Here is a 16466-nt window from a genome sequence, read left to right as displayed (position 1 = left end):
CTAAGATAATTATTTAGAAATACAAAGAATTCTATTTTGTAAAGAGAATTAATTACATTTGTGTGATTTTGTCATAGAAATAGCCACTTTGAGGACCGATTTCAAACTGTAAATGGTCGATACTTTTAAAGTTGGAAAATCTTAAATCTAAGATAGTTATTTTATGGTCGTTTACTCTCATATATGTGAAACTCTGCAACATTTCAAAGTGCTCGGACTTTGCGTATGCACTGAGCTTGTAGCTTTACTAAATTAACAGGAAAACATACAAGTTAGCACTTCGCAACTTAGAATTAATTACTAAAACATTGTTGCAATGCACCATGTTCTCTTGTTAGATACATTTCTATGTGAAACTTTAATAGACAACTAGTACCAAGTAGGTTGTATCGCAAACTGTTATTGGAGTTGAATCAAAGAATAAAAGAGAAAGAGAGAGTGATGACCATAGATAGTAGATGAGAAACAAGAGACGTTAATATACTCGTAATAATCTCCGTCAAAGAGTAATTCAAGAATGTAGAGAACAAAAACATGAAAGTCTATATTATGGTTGAATTCTTCTAGATTGTTCCAGACAAATAATATTAGATTCTACAGCGATATAACTAAACGGCACACTGGATCCTATATTCATAGAACCGGAAACCGCTCTTGAAAAATATTGCCACTTAAAAGGATGTAGTTTGAAGTCGGGCAATACGTTGCGCGGTCAAGATAAGATCCAATAAATTGTGACTTAAACGTCTGCCGAATTTATAGCGCTCGTTGTCTTGACAAAGTGCCGCCGATTGACTTGTGTGACCTGATTTAATTAACCTATTCAGGTGCGCGATACGTTGAACTTGTATAGCTGATTAATGACGTACTAAAGAATGGAGGTAATTAAGAGTACTCGTAAGTGACGAGCATGAATACGTAAATATATGAATGTAAAATTGAGAATAGTATGCTACAGCTGTGGAATAAAATATGGTACATCTGCGTGCTTTTCTAAATAAACCTGAGGACATTTTCATTCACTTGATTTCTTCATTCGTTCATCATTTTCCATTCTTTACATTCTATTTTATTCGTTAGTTATTCCATCACTTATTCCGTTCCTAAATTTGTTACTTACAAAATACCTTTGTTAGTTCGCGGTGGAAAAGTTTAATAATTTAGAGGTTTATTCTATTGTTACAGAATAGTTTGCTAAAGTTAACCGCGACATGACTCCTGACGCACAGGATAATCTGTAGGCAGCGTGTTGAGCTGGGATTTGTGTTCTCTGAGACTTATCAGCGGCAACTCGCGCCGACTGACGCGTGAAACGAGACATGAACACTTTGAATTATTCAATGAAGTAAAGCTGGGCTTTAACTTTAGAGGACTAAATTTTTTTGACTAATATTAACTTACATTTTCGTCAACAAAAGTTTTTTCTACAAATAACATAGACTCCTCGTCGGAATTCAGTCAGTAATCTGCGATTTGTGATTTTTTTTTATGATTTCGTTGTAGATATTCATAAATTTAATTAAATTAATGTTCAATTAAAAATAGGCTTTACTACTCAGATATAATTTGCTTTCAGGTAACAAAAAAGCGAGATTGTCAAGCACTACGACCTCAATTTGGTTGAAGCGATCTTAACTCATTCTAATTTTCAACATTCGATTTTAAACGTAATATACTATACTATACTATTTAGTTTTATAAACTTACTTTTTCTAAGCTTGAGTGAGTATTTGCTATAGTGTTGGTTGTCTTAAGAGCTTCACGTCTGTCGAGACAACCGATACTTCTGAGGCTAGTGGTACGGTTGTGTCAGATTGTTTACGACGTACGGTGTAAACCTATACTACAAAGGCGTAGAATATTTCAGTTAAACAGGGACAACTTTGTAAGTTTCTCATTTTATATAATTTCAGTTTAAAATCGTGTACGTAGATAACTAAACCACAATGTAATTTGTACGCAAACAAGAACATCTCTTGATGGCTGTCAAAGCAACGATCACATTCGAACGTCAACCTGTCGACTGCAAACGGCTGACTGCAAATGCCGATATGTTTCAGTCTCAACCAAGACGATTTAATCGCGCACGGTTTTATTACAATTACTGTTTCGTTACAAAACGTAATGATAACGCGAACTTGTTATGTTTCCATTTTATAATGATCTTATACTTTTAAATTCATACCATAACAATTGTTAAACGACGCATACTTACCGAAGTACTTTTGTAGTAACATATTGAGTGTTTTTGTAATGGTAAAAGTCAAATTACTTAATTTAGCAATCATTAAATAATCTGAAAACTATCTGACCTAATTCAAAGTATTGCTTCGTCTAAAAACTGTAGCAATTAATAAAATATTCATATTTACTACGTGTACAATTTGAAGTTATGCACAATAAGCTCGGCCGCTCTCAGTTATTAAGCGGTGCGTTAAATTTTTACATTTAAACATCTCGGCTGCAAGCGACAGCATGAAATTAAATTTGTCCGCGACACCACTTGTATGAATCCGGCTACGACGCGTTTTTGAGGACAGCAATATGCCGACAACTCGCAAATTGTACTATTAAATTGCCCAGAAAATTATACTCCACGTAACAATAGGGATGTGATTTATTTAAATTTATTTATTATTCAGTTGTTACTAGTGTTGAGACGGAAATCGGTACAACACTAAATCATCGGCATATACGTCCCGTCTCTATGACAGCTGTCAATGTCATTCATGAAGTAGAATAGTGCGCCATTTTGGCGGTATTTAGTGGTATGAATGTTAAAGTTAATTATGCTGTTACAATTATATAAATTGGTACGGACATTGAAATGACTAATTAATGTTAAATCTTCGATATGTCTTGCTATCCGTACATGGTCGTTTACCTTAAATACAAAATATACACATAATATAAAAGGCTCCAGACGCTTCTATATGTCCGACGCCCTCGGCAGTAGCCCTTCTCGTACTCTAAGCGGGTACTCTATACGTAATCTATCCATGTTTGTTTAGAAACTGTTATATTAAATTGTAACAATAACGGAAATTGAAATGTGAACGAATGGAGCGAATGATTACTATCGATATCATTCTTGTAAAACAATATAATGGGTATTCTGTTGTTTTATTTACATTAACCATATAACAACAACATTTAATACTAGGTGTATTGTTGTTAAGGGACATTTACAATATTTTGTATTAATTGTTTTTAAGAATGAACCAATACAAAATCAAAGTAATCATAGTAGGAAGTAATTCTGAGTATTATAATAAAAATGCTATGAAATAGACCATAACTTTATATTCTTTGACGTTTATTTGATCACTTATGTCGAATCTGGATAGAATACATACTCTTTGGACAGCAATAGTTAAGGACAGACGTACGTCACTAATTCTAGTGTTGAAATAAATTTAGGTTTACTTTTTTATTTATACTAATATTGAAAAGAGAAAAGATTTGTTTTTTGCATTTTCGTATGTATTGAAATAACTCAAAAACTAATGGGCCGATTTCAAAAATTCATTCACTATTAGAGTTACCTTATCCGTGAGTAACATAGGCTATTTTTTATTTATTTTTTATTTCATCGGATGAAATCGTACAAAATAACAGTTTTTCAATTGAAATATTTGCACAAATATGCAAGCGAGAGTCGTTTGCTTTTGCTTGTAGTTAAATTAGCGCAGACACGGTAAGCGGTATGGAGTGTACCGTCGAAATCAGAAATGATATCTGCCGGGAAATTTCGTTTCGCACCGCTTCGTTTGCAGCTAGCCTCCAGTTAAATAGAAACATCAGTTAATGATAGCAAACCAGTGTGTAGCCCACATTTCTGTACATTCCTATCAACGACATTAGCATTGATAAATGTTTGATATCTATTTAAATATGACATACCAATTATCAGAGCGGGCACTCTTCTTTGTCTAAACTATTTCACAATTGTAGAGCGATTGTCGATTGTTTCGCAACCAACTGTTTAGTTGCAAAACTAAATTTCGAGTAATGGGCGCACTTTCATATGAGGTAATAGGAATCAAAGCGATAAAGAGTTGTGCGATAATTTAGTCCAAGGTGTGCGATCGTTCTACATACATACCTATATCTATACTTATAACGAATGATGACCAACGAGTATCATTGGAAACATTTAACCTAGAGTTTAAAAAGTTACGCATGTTTTGGTCGTAATTCAAATGATTACCTAAGATATAGTGTTCGTAAGATACGGGTTTCTTACCACGATTGAATTGTTTTAGCTCCCAATATTTCGGCACAGTTGCATGCGCCATGTTCACGGGCTGACTGAAATGATGCGGTAGTGTGAAAAAAAAAACTTTTTTTTTTACGACAGTTTAAAGTTGATTACCTAAGAATTCTATCTCATGTGTCGAATATGAAATGTAATTTCTATGATAAATAGGGTGCGAATTTAATTGTTAGAAGTGGATGTAATAAATTATTATCTAATCAGAATTATAATTTATTACTTAATATATTGTGTATTTGCCTATGTGTTATATGTCGCTAGTAAGCATCACAACATAGTTTCAGCGCCACCTGTCGCACACCTGCCTAACTATATTGTTATTTATATAAATTCATCTATACTAATATAATAAAGCGTAAACTCACACTTCTTTGTTGCCTAAGATATCAGCAAACACAGCATGTTTTCGAAAAACTCTCATTTCTAATAAAAGTCCTACACTTACGTTACGCTTTAGGTTATATATTTTCACGCCGTTAAATTTAGGGGTAAATATTTTTGCTCAAAACCCTAATGTGTGAAAGAGACCATAAGTTGTTGCCAACATCAAGGCAGCAAGGTTGCTATGGTGTGACATCCTGTCATGTCATGTTGTTATTTGCAATTGATAATTCGACAAATGTGAACAATAAAATGATTTTTTTATAATTTAATGGGGATGAAGTCGCATGGGAACAGCAAGTTATTATAATATAACGAGCCATAATTGTATAAACATCGAAATTAAAGCCACATCTGCTTTAGTTTCCTGCAGTTTCAAAGCTAAACGAGTTTGTCTACGTAAAATTTTGTAAGTAATCTTATTGATTGTTATTATAAATGCGAAAGTTTAGATGGATGGATGTTTTTTACTCTTCACCGCCTAAACAGCTAAACGGATATCGATGAAATTTGGTATACATGTAGAGCAAAGTCAGGAAGAATACATAGGCTACTTACTTTTGTTTTTCTTTTAATTTCACGCGGAAGTAGTTCCGGGCAAAACGTAGTGTGCTGTATGCTTGGGACGTCTGCTCCCGTCCGTCGGTGGCTCGAACACTACTTACTTGTTGGCATGACACCATGACACAAGTACACAGTGTGGCCATACACTACTCGTAGTAAACTGCATGTATACGAGTAGTGTATAGAACTGTTAGGGTTTGTATCATAGAGTTGGCTTATTACCATTGTTTCAGAGCAACATACATTAAATACCTTTAACGAAAAATGTCAAAGATAAAACACATAAACGTTGAACATTGTAAGTTAATTTGTATCAGAGAAATGTTGAGGCACGTTCTATTTAGAAACTTCGCCTCATAAATCCGAATAAACTTTGTCACATGTCACGCGCGGCGATGCTTCAGTTCCCGTTGATTAAACACACGTCGAGTCGAACTTTCGAACGTATACAAATGTTAGATGTGTTGCCGTGACGCTTTACGTAGAGGATTACGTGATAAAGCTTTGAAGCTAACGATTTAGGTGAGAACGAGCCTGGTTCGTGTGAAAGTCAACTCACAGTGACAGTCAACTGTTTGAACGTTTGATTGAGGAAGTAGAACTGTGTGGAATGTTTATTGAATACCGTTTTTAGGGCCTGTCCCACCACTGTCTGATAAAGGCTCAGATAGCTTACAAATGACGTCACTCTCTCATAAAGGTGCTGGTGGTTTGGTGGGACAGGCCCTTGCTTTTAAAATCGTTATAAATATGAGCTTAAACATGTTTATTACGAGTGTGTGGATTTATTGAGTACGTAATTTCGTCCCCTTCATATGTCTGATGACAAATTACCAGTATCTCAGTGAGACATGGCGGCGGCCGGTACATTTATCTTTTGATTGTCTTCGCTCAATTTCATGTAATTTCTCGGCCGACGGCACAAATATTGTTTGTTCGCTTTTCGCATTTACTTTTAGAGTTACGCAGTCGTTAATGTATTATTTTTCTTGAGAAATAAGTTACTTTTATACTATTAAATGATTCTATGATTTTATTCCTTTTAAAAAAAATACCTAACAGATAAATCAGAAAATTGGCAATAAAATTATTTGTAATAAAAAAATTAATAACACTAGTTTTCGTGAAATTAATTTCAAATCACTTTAATAAAATTTATCAGTGCGAACAAAACTGAATATTTTCGAGTTATAGTAATAACAAAGTAGGCGATATCAGTAAAATTTAGTTATACGTAAGTTTTGCAGTGACTACAGCGAGATGTTCCCGCGGGAGGCGCTGCCGGAGACGGCATCTGAAAATTGCCTGGAAAACTTAAATTGTTCATACAAACTCGTTTTAAAAAGATCGTAATGCTAGTAAAATGATTTACTTTTAGACTTTAATATTAATTAAAAGATTAATGCTCTATTTAAGGTATTAGACGTGATGTTTAAGCATATTACAAAACTGTTACGAAAGAATTTATATTCTCTGAATAAATGGAAAACAGAAATAACTGTAGCCTGGTAAAATAAAGTGTTTTATTTATTTCATCGGTAGAAATGTCAACATTCCAAATTGATTTCACACCAATTAAGTTTTCGTTATGTTTTATATACTTTTATGATTGGAAGGCTCTTTTATCATTAAGTGAAATTGTTGATTTTTCATTTCATTAAGTTATACTTTAAAAGTGTGCTTTTTGATTAAACTATCGCACACTGTCGTGCGATTGTCGATTGCGTCGCAGCCAATTTAACTGTTTAGTTGCACAACTAAAAATCGATTGGTGTGTGCTCATAGAAATCAAAGCAAGACTAAAATGTTGTGTGATAGTTTAGTCAAAGATGTTGGCACGCTCTGAGAGTTATAGCTCATTTTCCATTACAAATTGTATTTGTTATTATCTCAGTTTTTAAATAATTCCTACTCTAACTTCAGTATCTCATAACATAGGCGTGGTATACTATAAAGAGATAACATATATCTTATCCATGTACAATAAACAGAACATTTCAAATAAAAACTTTGTACAACAACAAAGTTTCTTTGCCAAATTGAATACGGCTGGCGCAAATTTACACTTCTCTGAGGTAACTGAGAACGTAGATCTTCACACTGGCCTCTTAAGTTGTTAAGAGAGATCGAAACTTCGTTAGAAAGTACCAACTCGTGGCTAACACAACTGTTTTCGTATATAACCCGGTCTTGTACTAAAGTGGCAAGGAAAGGAACTTGTAATTTATATACTAGTTAAGTTTTTAAAAATAATCTATGTATGCTATTATAATAAAGCGTAAACATACACTGCTTTGTTGCCTAAGATGTCAGCAATTACAGCATATTTATGAATATTTCTTTTTTTAATAAAAAGCCTTACACTTACGTCACGATTTAGGCTATATATTTTCAAGCCATTAAACTTAGGGGGTAATGATTTTGGATAAAAACCTTAACGTGGGAAAGAGACCATAAGTTGCTGCCAACATCAAGGAAGCAAGGCTGCCATGGTTTATCAGCGTCATGTCATTTTGACATTTGCAATTGAGAATTTGACAGATGTAAACAATTAAATAAAATTTCCATAATTTCATGCGCATGAAGCCACACGGGAACAGCTAGTATTAATATACCTACATAATCTACTAGAAGTAATATTTTATAGTATAATTATTACTGTACATTATAATAGTGATTATTATAATATCCCGTTGTGTAATATTTGCATATTTATGAGCTGCAATAGTGAACGCAATGAAAATGCAAATAATTTAGCAGCCGAATGCTTGGTGAGCTGTGGGATTCCTTCATACATATCTCCCTCTACAATACTAGCTCGATGATATTATTCATACCAATGTACTGTTATACTTAGTATTGTTTTCCAGTGGAGCGATAATCGAGGGTTTAGGGCCCTGTCCCACCACTGGCTGATAGAGGCTCAGATAGCTTAAAAATGACGTCACTGTCAAATAAGGGACAAAATCCGATATTTCCATCACATATTTTCTACGTCGAATTGTTATCGAACAATTTACAATTTGGTGGGGACTGGTCTAAGTATTAGAGATTTCCAATGGAGCGATATGGGAGAGTAATCTTTATATGTTTTAGAAGAATAATTTAAATGACGTTTAATGTAAATAATTTGTGTAGCTGCATTAACGTAAAGTCGCCTCCGTATACGACACCCAACAGCTCTCCGTGTGTCCACCTCGTAAATACGATTAACGTCTTAAAGTTTACCTCTACTCGACTTGCCACAAACTTTAAATTAAGCAATTTCATACTCTAACACCAACACGTGGGGTGGAAATTACATTGTTGTGGTTGTTTATACTAAAATTGCTTGAAATGTAAATAATTTACAAAATTTATAGTAAAATGTGTCAAAGGAACGTGCGGCCATCTGATACCGCAAATACCAATATCATTCGCTTTAAAAGACAGAAGAGAGAAGGAAAAAACTCCCCTATAAGTCCCCTCCCCCGCTAAATATTCTTTGCTTAAAATGACTTTCATGTAGTACAAGGTGACATTGACAGACCGATGGTAGCGGTCATCTGAGAATCGAATTATTAGGTTCATTGAACTATATGATTATTTGTTATCGAATATGCTAACGACGTTATTCTCTTGTTTCTTTAATTGGTTTCGTGCAATTGCATTAATTAATTATTTATTAATTAACCTTTTCATGAAACTTGAATAAAATTATATCTTGCATCACACGTCAAGATTATGTTACAGGGTTAACAGTGAAATTGATATATGTGTGCGAAAACGCAGCAGCAATTTATACTTTCTTGAATCTATACTTCTATACTAGTATATATCTATACTAATATTATAAAGAGGAAAGATTTCTAATTTGTTTGTATTGAAATAATTTAAAAACTAATCGACCGATTGAAAAAATTCCTTGGTCTCATTCACACCATTTTGAGTAACATAACTATTTACATTTTTTTTAATTTCACGTAAGCGAAGTCAAAACATCTCGTGTGTAATAAAAAAAGTTCAGATAGCATGCATTGTATTATCTCGATATGATACTAAAAGCGTTAGAAATATTAGCATAGGATTAGCATAGCATAGGATTTGGATTGCAGCGGAGTCAAGATAACAACCAATGTATTGTTACGCTGTCGCTTGTTATTTCTGTCACATTTATAGCAACACGTTGCGTTCACATTGTATTGTATTCTGTAGTTTTGTACATATTTTTAGAATGACCACCGAGCATTTGTAGTGCATAAATCCCACATAAACTTCCCCTTAGAGTTAGGACATAATAAGATCTCAAAGATATATTTAATAGAACAAAATTTGAAACTCTAGTATTTTGTATTAATAATGAACTTAAATAAGTTTCATTTCAATAAAGTTACAAGTAACTTCTTTAAAGTGTACATCAAATTATCTTTATGAAAGCAGAGCGTGAGATGACAATGGTATTGTGAATTATTCATGCCTTCACAACCCTTCGATTTCAATAGTAGATGTATACATATTCTTTTCACGTGGATTTCTAAGATTCTAGCAATAAAAACTAGAGAATTTTAGTTAAGAAATGTAACTAGTAATTTCTTGATGTTTTGAAATGTAAGATCGAAAACCCAAATATATTAAAATCAGAGAAGTATATGAAAATTCAAAGGATTTATATAACCGAGTCTTACGTGGAAATCTTCACAAAGAATTTATTCATAAAAGAAGCTTTGTGTGTATTCCTTTGTTTAATATTAAAACGGAGATTTATTGAACAAGATAGTTTCGAAATTAAAAATGTTTTGGGTGATATCTCCATGAAGCCCTTGGTTACATGTAACTGGGAAGGTATTGTAGATAAAAATCTTCAAGAATGTATCCTAATTAGATACTAACGAATTCCATAGTCTTATATTAATATTATTCTACTCTAATCTACCACTAGGTCCATACCTCGGGTTTACTCAAGCTCGTAGAATTAAATTTGTGAAAGATTTTTTTAATACGTTCATTATTTTTTTGAGTTAATACTTATCTAAGGGTGTATTCGTGGCTTTAATATAAGTAAGTATGAAGATGTTTATTAGGTGAGGAATTAGTATTCAGTTAGTAGAAGGTCCTATTAATATTTATAACCTTAATAAAGATCTGCCGGCCTCAGGTTTCTAAATAACGACCCCATATTAAAAACTAGATTGCTTACATTGTTACTGATAGGAAAACACTCTTTTGTTTTATTATTTCAGTGAAACATTTTTTAAATAAGAATACTGAAATTAGATTTAAATATGTAATAATAACTTAAATGATAAGGTCACGTTTAAACTACGAAATCCTTTAAAATGTTAACAAAATTTCAGGTAGCAAGACGCGCTTACAAAGTGAACGTTTCAGTGTTGTGCCGATTGATTTGCAGTGTTACTGCCTAGAGTTATATCACCAAAAACGGCGATATTTAAGTGTGTATGAATAGTTATTGATATCGCAAGTAGATATAGGTGTCACATTTAGGTTTAAAATTACAAAACCGACTTCCAAAGCCAACTAATTTTAATCCCTTTCCCTTGCCACCCGTTTCTTAAGAGGAAAGGACGGGAAGGGAAAGTGGATTTGACGGTGGTGGAGACGCATAGGAAGGGAAAATGTCCTTTTTATGTGCGTCTCCTCCTCTGTCAATTTAGGGTAGGCAACGCATCCGCAATTACGGATGTCTATGGGCAGCGGTCGCTTTCCATTTCGGTGGATTCAGGCCGCTTGCTCGTTTGCCACCTTTTATTATATAAAAAAACAACTGAAAACCTTTCCTTTCTATCCGTTGGGCAAAACCTTAAAATATAACGTTAATTAAGGTTCATTATCATTTTTCACTTAATTATTATTGTTTGTTATTTTTAATGATAACAACGATATATAAAGTATAAAAACGTGTGTATATATATTGAATTATCCAGTTTGTATTCAAAATTGGCAGTGAAATTAGTAAGGTATATGCACATTTTATTTTATTATTTTTGCGATGTTTGATTTGATGATGGCGAATTAAATTTTGTTTAATTTTTTTGCCAGGATGAAGACTGTTATAATAGCAATTCTGCTTTCTTCTATTATCAATGAGAGTGTGAGTCAAACCATTTTAGTTACTTGTATATTATGTAGAAATACTTAGCCTTTAGTTCCTTGCTCCGTATACCAATCGTTGTATTTTTTTATTCCAGTACGCCCAAGTCGCCGGTGCTGGTATGTATGTCATTTATTTTAAACTAGCTGTTCCCGAGCGGCTTTGTCCGCATAAAATTATAAAAAAACTTGTCAAATTATCAATTGCAAATGTCAAAATTACATGACATGATGACAAACTATGGCAATCTGGATTTTCCTTGATGTTAGCAGCAACTTATGGCCTCTTTCCCACATTAGGGTTTTTATCCAAAATATTTACCCCCTAAGTTAAAACATACAACCTAAAGCGTGATGTAAGTGTAGGGCTTTTTATTAATAAAAAAAAATTATTTAAAAATATGCTGTAATTGATGACATCTTAGGCAACAAAGAAGTATGTGTTTACTCTTTATTATAATAGTTTTAAGTAAATACTTTTTATGTTCAATTAATAACATAGTATTATTTTCTCGTAGTACTTGGACTCGTGAATAACACGGTACAAGGTAAGTAACTCATTTATTTTAATAATGTTTTTACGGATATTATAAAAGCTTTCGTAAAGTACAGATGGACGGACTTCCGTTAGTGTTGTTACCTAAACGGCTGAAAGTCCGTGAAATTTAGTAAAGATGCAGAGTTTAGTTAGCAAAAGCTAGTTAAAACAAATACTTAGCAATACTATTCATTAGAAATGTTACAAATGTTATAGTGTACTATTGTGGGTTCCATTGCGTCAGGGACAACAAGTTTCTAGGAAAGTATTTACACCGCTTGTATTAAACATTTCCCAGGTGCGGGGGACGTCGTCGATGCAGCAATTCCTCCAGGTAATTGTTATTATATGTTTTTATTATGAGGTAGTAAACAAGCTACCGTCCGCTAAAACAGGGGAACGACCATATAGGTTATAATTCACATTTGCAGATTGCATCGAGGAGACGCAAAGAGAATTTTTATTCCTTTCTATGCGTCATCTCCTTCGCTAAATTTACTTCTCCTTCCCATCTTTCTTATGATACAGGAAGAGAAAGAAATATAAGGCTGCAAATACTCGTCAGATAGAACGCGCAAGTTACACTTCTTGGTTCCCAAAAATGATAAAAAGGGGGCCACGTACAATCTTTTCTATCTTTAACATTTTCTTGTTTTCGTAGGAACTATTCCCGGTGTTAATGCTGGTGGTGAGTGTGTTTTCATTGTAATTTTATTCGTTCCGTTTACTTCAGTTGCTTATTGAGAAGCAATATAAATGTTAAACTTTATGATTTAACTCTGTAACAATTACTTCAGACTTATATCGGTGCTGTATATCAAACTTAAGAGCTCGCGCACACCTTTCTATAAACTATCGCACAACTGTTTAGTCGCACATTGATTTCTATGAGCTTATATGGAGGTGCGCACTACTCGATTTTTAGTTGTGCAACTAAACAGTTGAATTGGCTGCGAATCGATTGACAATCCCACAATTGCTGTGCTATATAGTCAAAGGTGTGCGCCCGCTTTAAATATACAGCTAGGTGAAAAAATGTAATTTTATTATACTTTTTTGCTTTCAGACACTGTTCGATCTCTTGGACAAATTCCCGGAACAGCGCCTTAGTATAAACTGAAGTGGTAAGGGATGGAAATGTTTTTGTATCTATCTGATAGCTTCGAAATAAACGTGTAAATGACAATAAACATCGATTAATTTAAAACGATAAAAATGTGTAGTCAAAAATAATTAATCGTTTAAATGTAAAAAGAATTACTTGGGTTTAGAGATTTTAAAATTAACAATGACTTCTTTTGTTACAGGTCCATGTGTTTTTAAGAAAGTCTATCGTCTTACTTTACTTATAAATAAACAAAACATATTTGACATTTTTGTTTTATGAAATAAAATTAATTGTTTTTTTTTACTTCCCAATAACTATTTAGTAGAATTCTGTTATTAAATGACTAATAAATTGTCAAAAAAGAGGCTCATAAATTCCCATAAACTTAAAAAAATATCAAGTAAAAGTCATTTTTATTTATAAATTAATGAATCCCACGGGAACCGTAACTATTCCCGGGTTAAAAAGTAGCCTATGTGTTCTTCCAGACTATGCTCTAAACCTGTGCCAAATTTCATGGAGATCCGTTCAGCCGTTTAGGTTACAAACGCTAACAAACATCCATCCATCCATCCATCCATCTAAACTTTCACATTTATAATATTAGTAAGATGAATAATTACCATTAATTAATGTGGATGTGACGGTGGAGGAGATGAATAGGAAGGGGCAATATCCTCTTTATGTGCGTCTCCTCCTCCATCGGATAAGGGTAGGTATCGCATCTGCGATCGCGGATGACTATGGGCGGTCGCTTCGCCATTTTGGTGGATTGTTTGTTATTAACGAATATAAATAAAACATCCATTAGCAACGAGTGATTAGAAACTTCAGAGTGAAACTGACCGTATTCCACTGAACTCTATAAATGGATAGGCGATTTGGATTGCTTTTGTTTCGTTCCCATTTAAATGCACTTGATGTATTGAGAATTTTTAGTTGGACTGTTCGTACTTTTGCTGAAAAGTATAAAACACTAATACCGCAATTTATAGCCTGTCCGTTTATAGAGATCAGTGGTGTATTCACATAGTTTATTAATTTTTTAACTCAAAATTAATGTAAATTGAACAATAGTATGTTATTAGCATTCGCATTCAAATGTAAATACTAAAACTTCTATAGAAGAGATATAGTTTCCATTCTCATGAAATGTTTATTGACGCGTTTCAGTATAATATTGTTTGCATTTCCATAGCTTTGTCAATACGATGTAATAGTAAAGTACATTTGTATCTGTTTAACGAGGGTAATGAAATTTAATAGAATAATGACAAAATTCAGATGCTCATACACATAATATTACAGAAATTAAACGCCTTTATGAACGCGCGCACCTTTGACTAAACTATCGCACAACTGTTTAGTTTCACTTTCGATTCCTATGACCTTATAATAATAATTATTATTATTTAACTTATGTAACAGAATATTACACATATGATATTTACATTGACAGAAGAATTACACATTACATTACACACATAAAGAAAAAGGAGAAACTAAAATTAAAACGATATAAGGGACCCGATGTCGGCTACGCGCATACATATGTGCGCACCGCCAGTGCCCCATGATAGGGCAGTCGGGCTTGTCACTAAGCCCTCTTATCATGCTGTTGGTACTCTTCCGAACTCTGCGTAAAAGAGAAGCCGTACGTTTGAATGCTTATATGGAGGTGCGCACACTATTCGATTTTGAGTTGTATAACTAACAGTTAAATTGACTCCGAAACAATCGACAATCGAAAACAACTGCACACCGAATCTGGAAGTAATTTGTTCTATTTAACTAATTTAGAATCTAAAGTAGTAAATTATGTGCAAAAATCTGTTTCTAACGTGGAAATAGGAAGGAATCAAACATAAAAAAATTAAATTAAATTGAGAATCAATTTCTGTTCAACGTAAAGGAATAAGAATTATGTTAAATTATAAAGGTTTTTGGTATTGTCTATTTGTAATTAAACCTTGTTTAAATCCGGATGATTTTTAAAACCTCACCGCACAATGTTCAGTGTCCGCTATAACAAGCTCTAACAGTTTGAGCCAAGCCACGTCCGCCGCAAATGGAACCGAATTATTTAACTGCGGACAATGCGAGCTCAGCTACGCTTTGAAATTTATACGATTTCTAACTCACCAGATTAAGTTAAACTCTGATATTCATTAAAATTAAATACATAGATGCTGCCGCCAGTTTTAACAACAATAATTTAAACGTATTTCTGGAATCTCAAGCTAAAATAAGGTCAAGAAATTTCCTCCATAGTCCTTCATAAGTTTCAATTTTATCATACTCAAATGTATATCTTATACGTAAGGTGGAAATCTACGCTTACAAATACAACCAACGTGTCTCGTCAACAACAGGACAAGTAGAATAAGCTGTAATACAAGTTCTATAAATCAGTTTAACAAAGAGATTCAAATAATAAATAGAGTAGGCGTAGTTAACACTTGAGATATTCACATGATCCACTAACGCCATCTATAAGTCATTAATTGTTTAAATGAATTGCCAATAGGTGTCACTATATTATTTATAATGTTTGTGTTTTATTTTGTGACACTTTTAGTTTTTTAAGATCTTTATTTAAGTATGTAAAATGTTGCATAATATGCCATTAAAAGGACATGAGGTGGTACTAAGCTTAACTAACATAGTACCTCTCAAAGAAGTTACCAGTGACAAAATGTTTTCATGTCTAGTCTCTATATTTCTTAATGTCTGAGTTTATACGATGCTGTGTGTTGTGAATATTCATGTCTTTATCTACATGTCGGTGTGCGACGCGGAGATGCACATTATTCACAGCTCGTGATTAAGTCGTGTAACCAATGCATCGCTTTGTTTGATCTGTATAGTGCTAGGATATTGTGTTATAACACTATGATATTACGATTGCTATACGGATTAAAGCGAATGAAACGATATGTAAAGTTTCAGGGGTTGGAAACCGAAGAAACCGAGTGTTTGGTATACCACGTGTATAACTAAAATAAAGCGATGTTGTATATAGTAAATTTATTAAAATGTTGGTTATAGAATGTTATGAAATTTTGTAATAATACGTTTATATCAAAGAGTAATATAAAAATCTCATAATATTTTTACTAAGAAATATTAAAATATGAAAACCCAACAATATTATTAAACCCAACCTTTGGCACGAGGTCGCTTCAATCTTAAATAATAAAATACCTTTTGCTGGAATTAATTAAGGCTAGATTGTTGTACAAAATTCAGGACAGACCGCTTGCTGATATTTCGTAAAGAGATTACGGGTCGACAGTACTTGAGGCAGGCTGACTTATACCTTGGTTATTAGTAAACGTAGGAACAGCATTCAATATTCTGAGGTACGCAACGGTCCACAATAACGACGGGCAGTTGCTCTATTGTTACACATGAGAGCCTTTCCACATTTAATTCGTTATTTCTTCCTATGCAATTTTCAGAACTAACGCAAACGGCTAAGGAATCGATATCAAATTAGGTTATTTGTT

The 16466-nt window shown here is 33.3% G+C and overlaps 1 long non-coding RNA gene across 1 annotated transcript; it reads left to right on the top strand.

The window, feature by feature from the left end:
• The first annotated feature begins 11154 nt into the window (after window positions 1-11154).
• On the top strand, window positions 11155-13207 carry LOC106109750. Its single transcript, XR_001226030.1, has 8 exons — window positions 11155-11178; window positions 11261-11312; window positions 11410-11431; window positions 11830-11859; window positions 12148-12183; window positions 12511-12537; window positions 12916-12973; window positions 13157-13207. It is a non-coding gene; the product is annotated as an uncharacterized LOC106109750 (long non-coding RNA).
• Window positions 13208-16466: the final 3259 nt, after the last annotated feature.

The sequence above is a fragment of the Papilio polytes genome, unplaced genomic scaffold, assembly GCF_000836215.1.
Source record: "Papilio polytes unplaced genomic scaffold, Ppol_1.0 DF821067.1, whole genome shotgun sequence".
In the NCBI taxonomy this organism is placed as follows: Eukaryota; Metazoa; Arthropoda; class Insecta; order Lepidoptera; family Papilionidae; genus Papilio; species Papilio polytes.
Note: the sequence above shows the minus strand (reverse complement) of the source record. Positions and strands in the feature narration are given on the sequence as shown.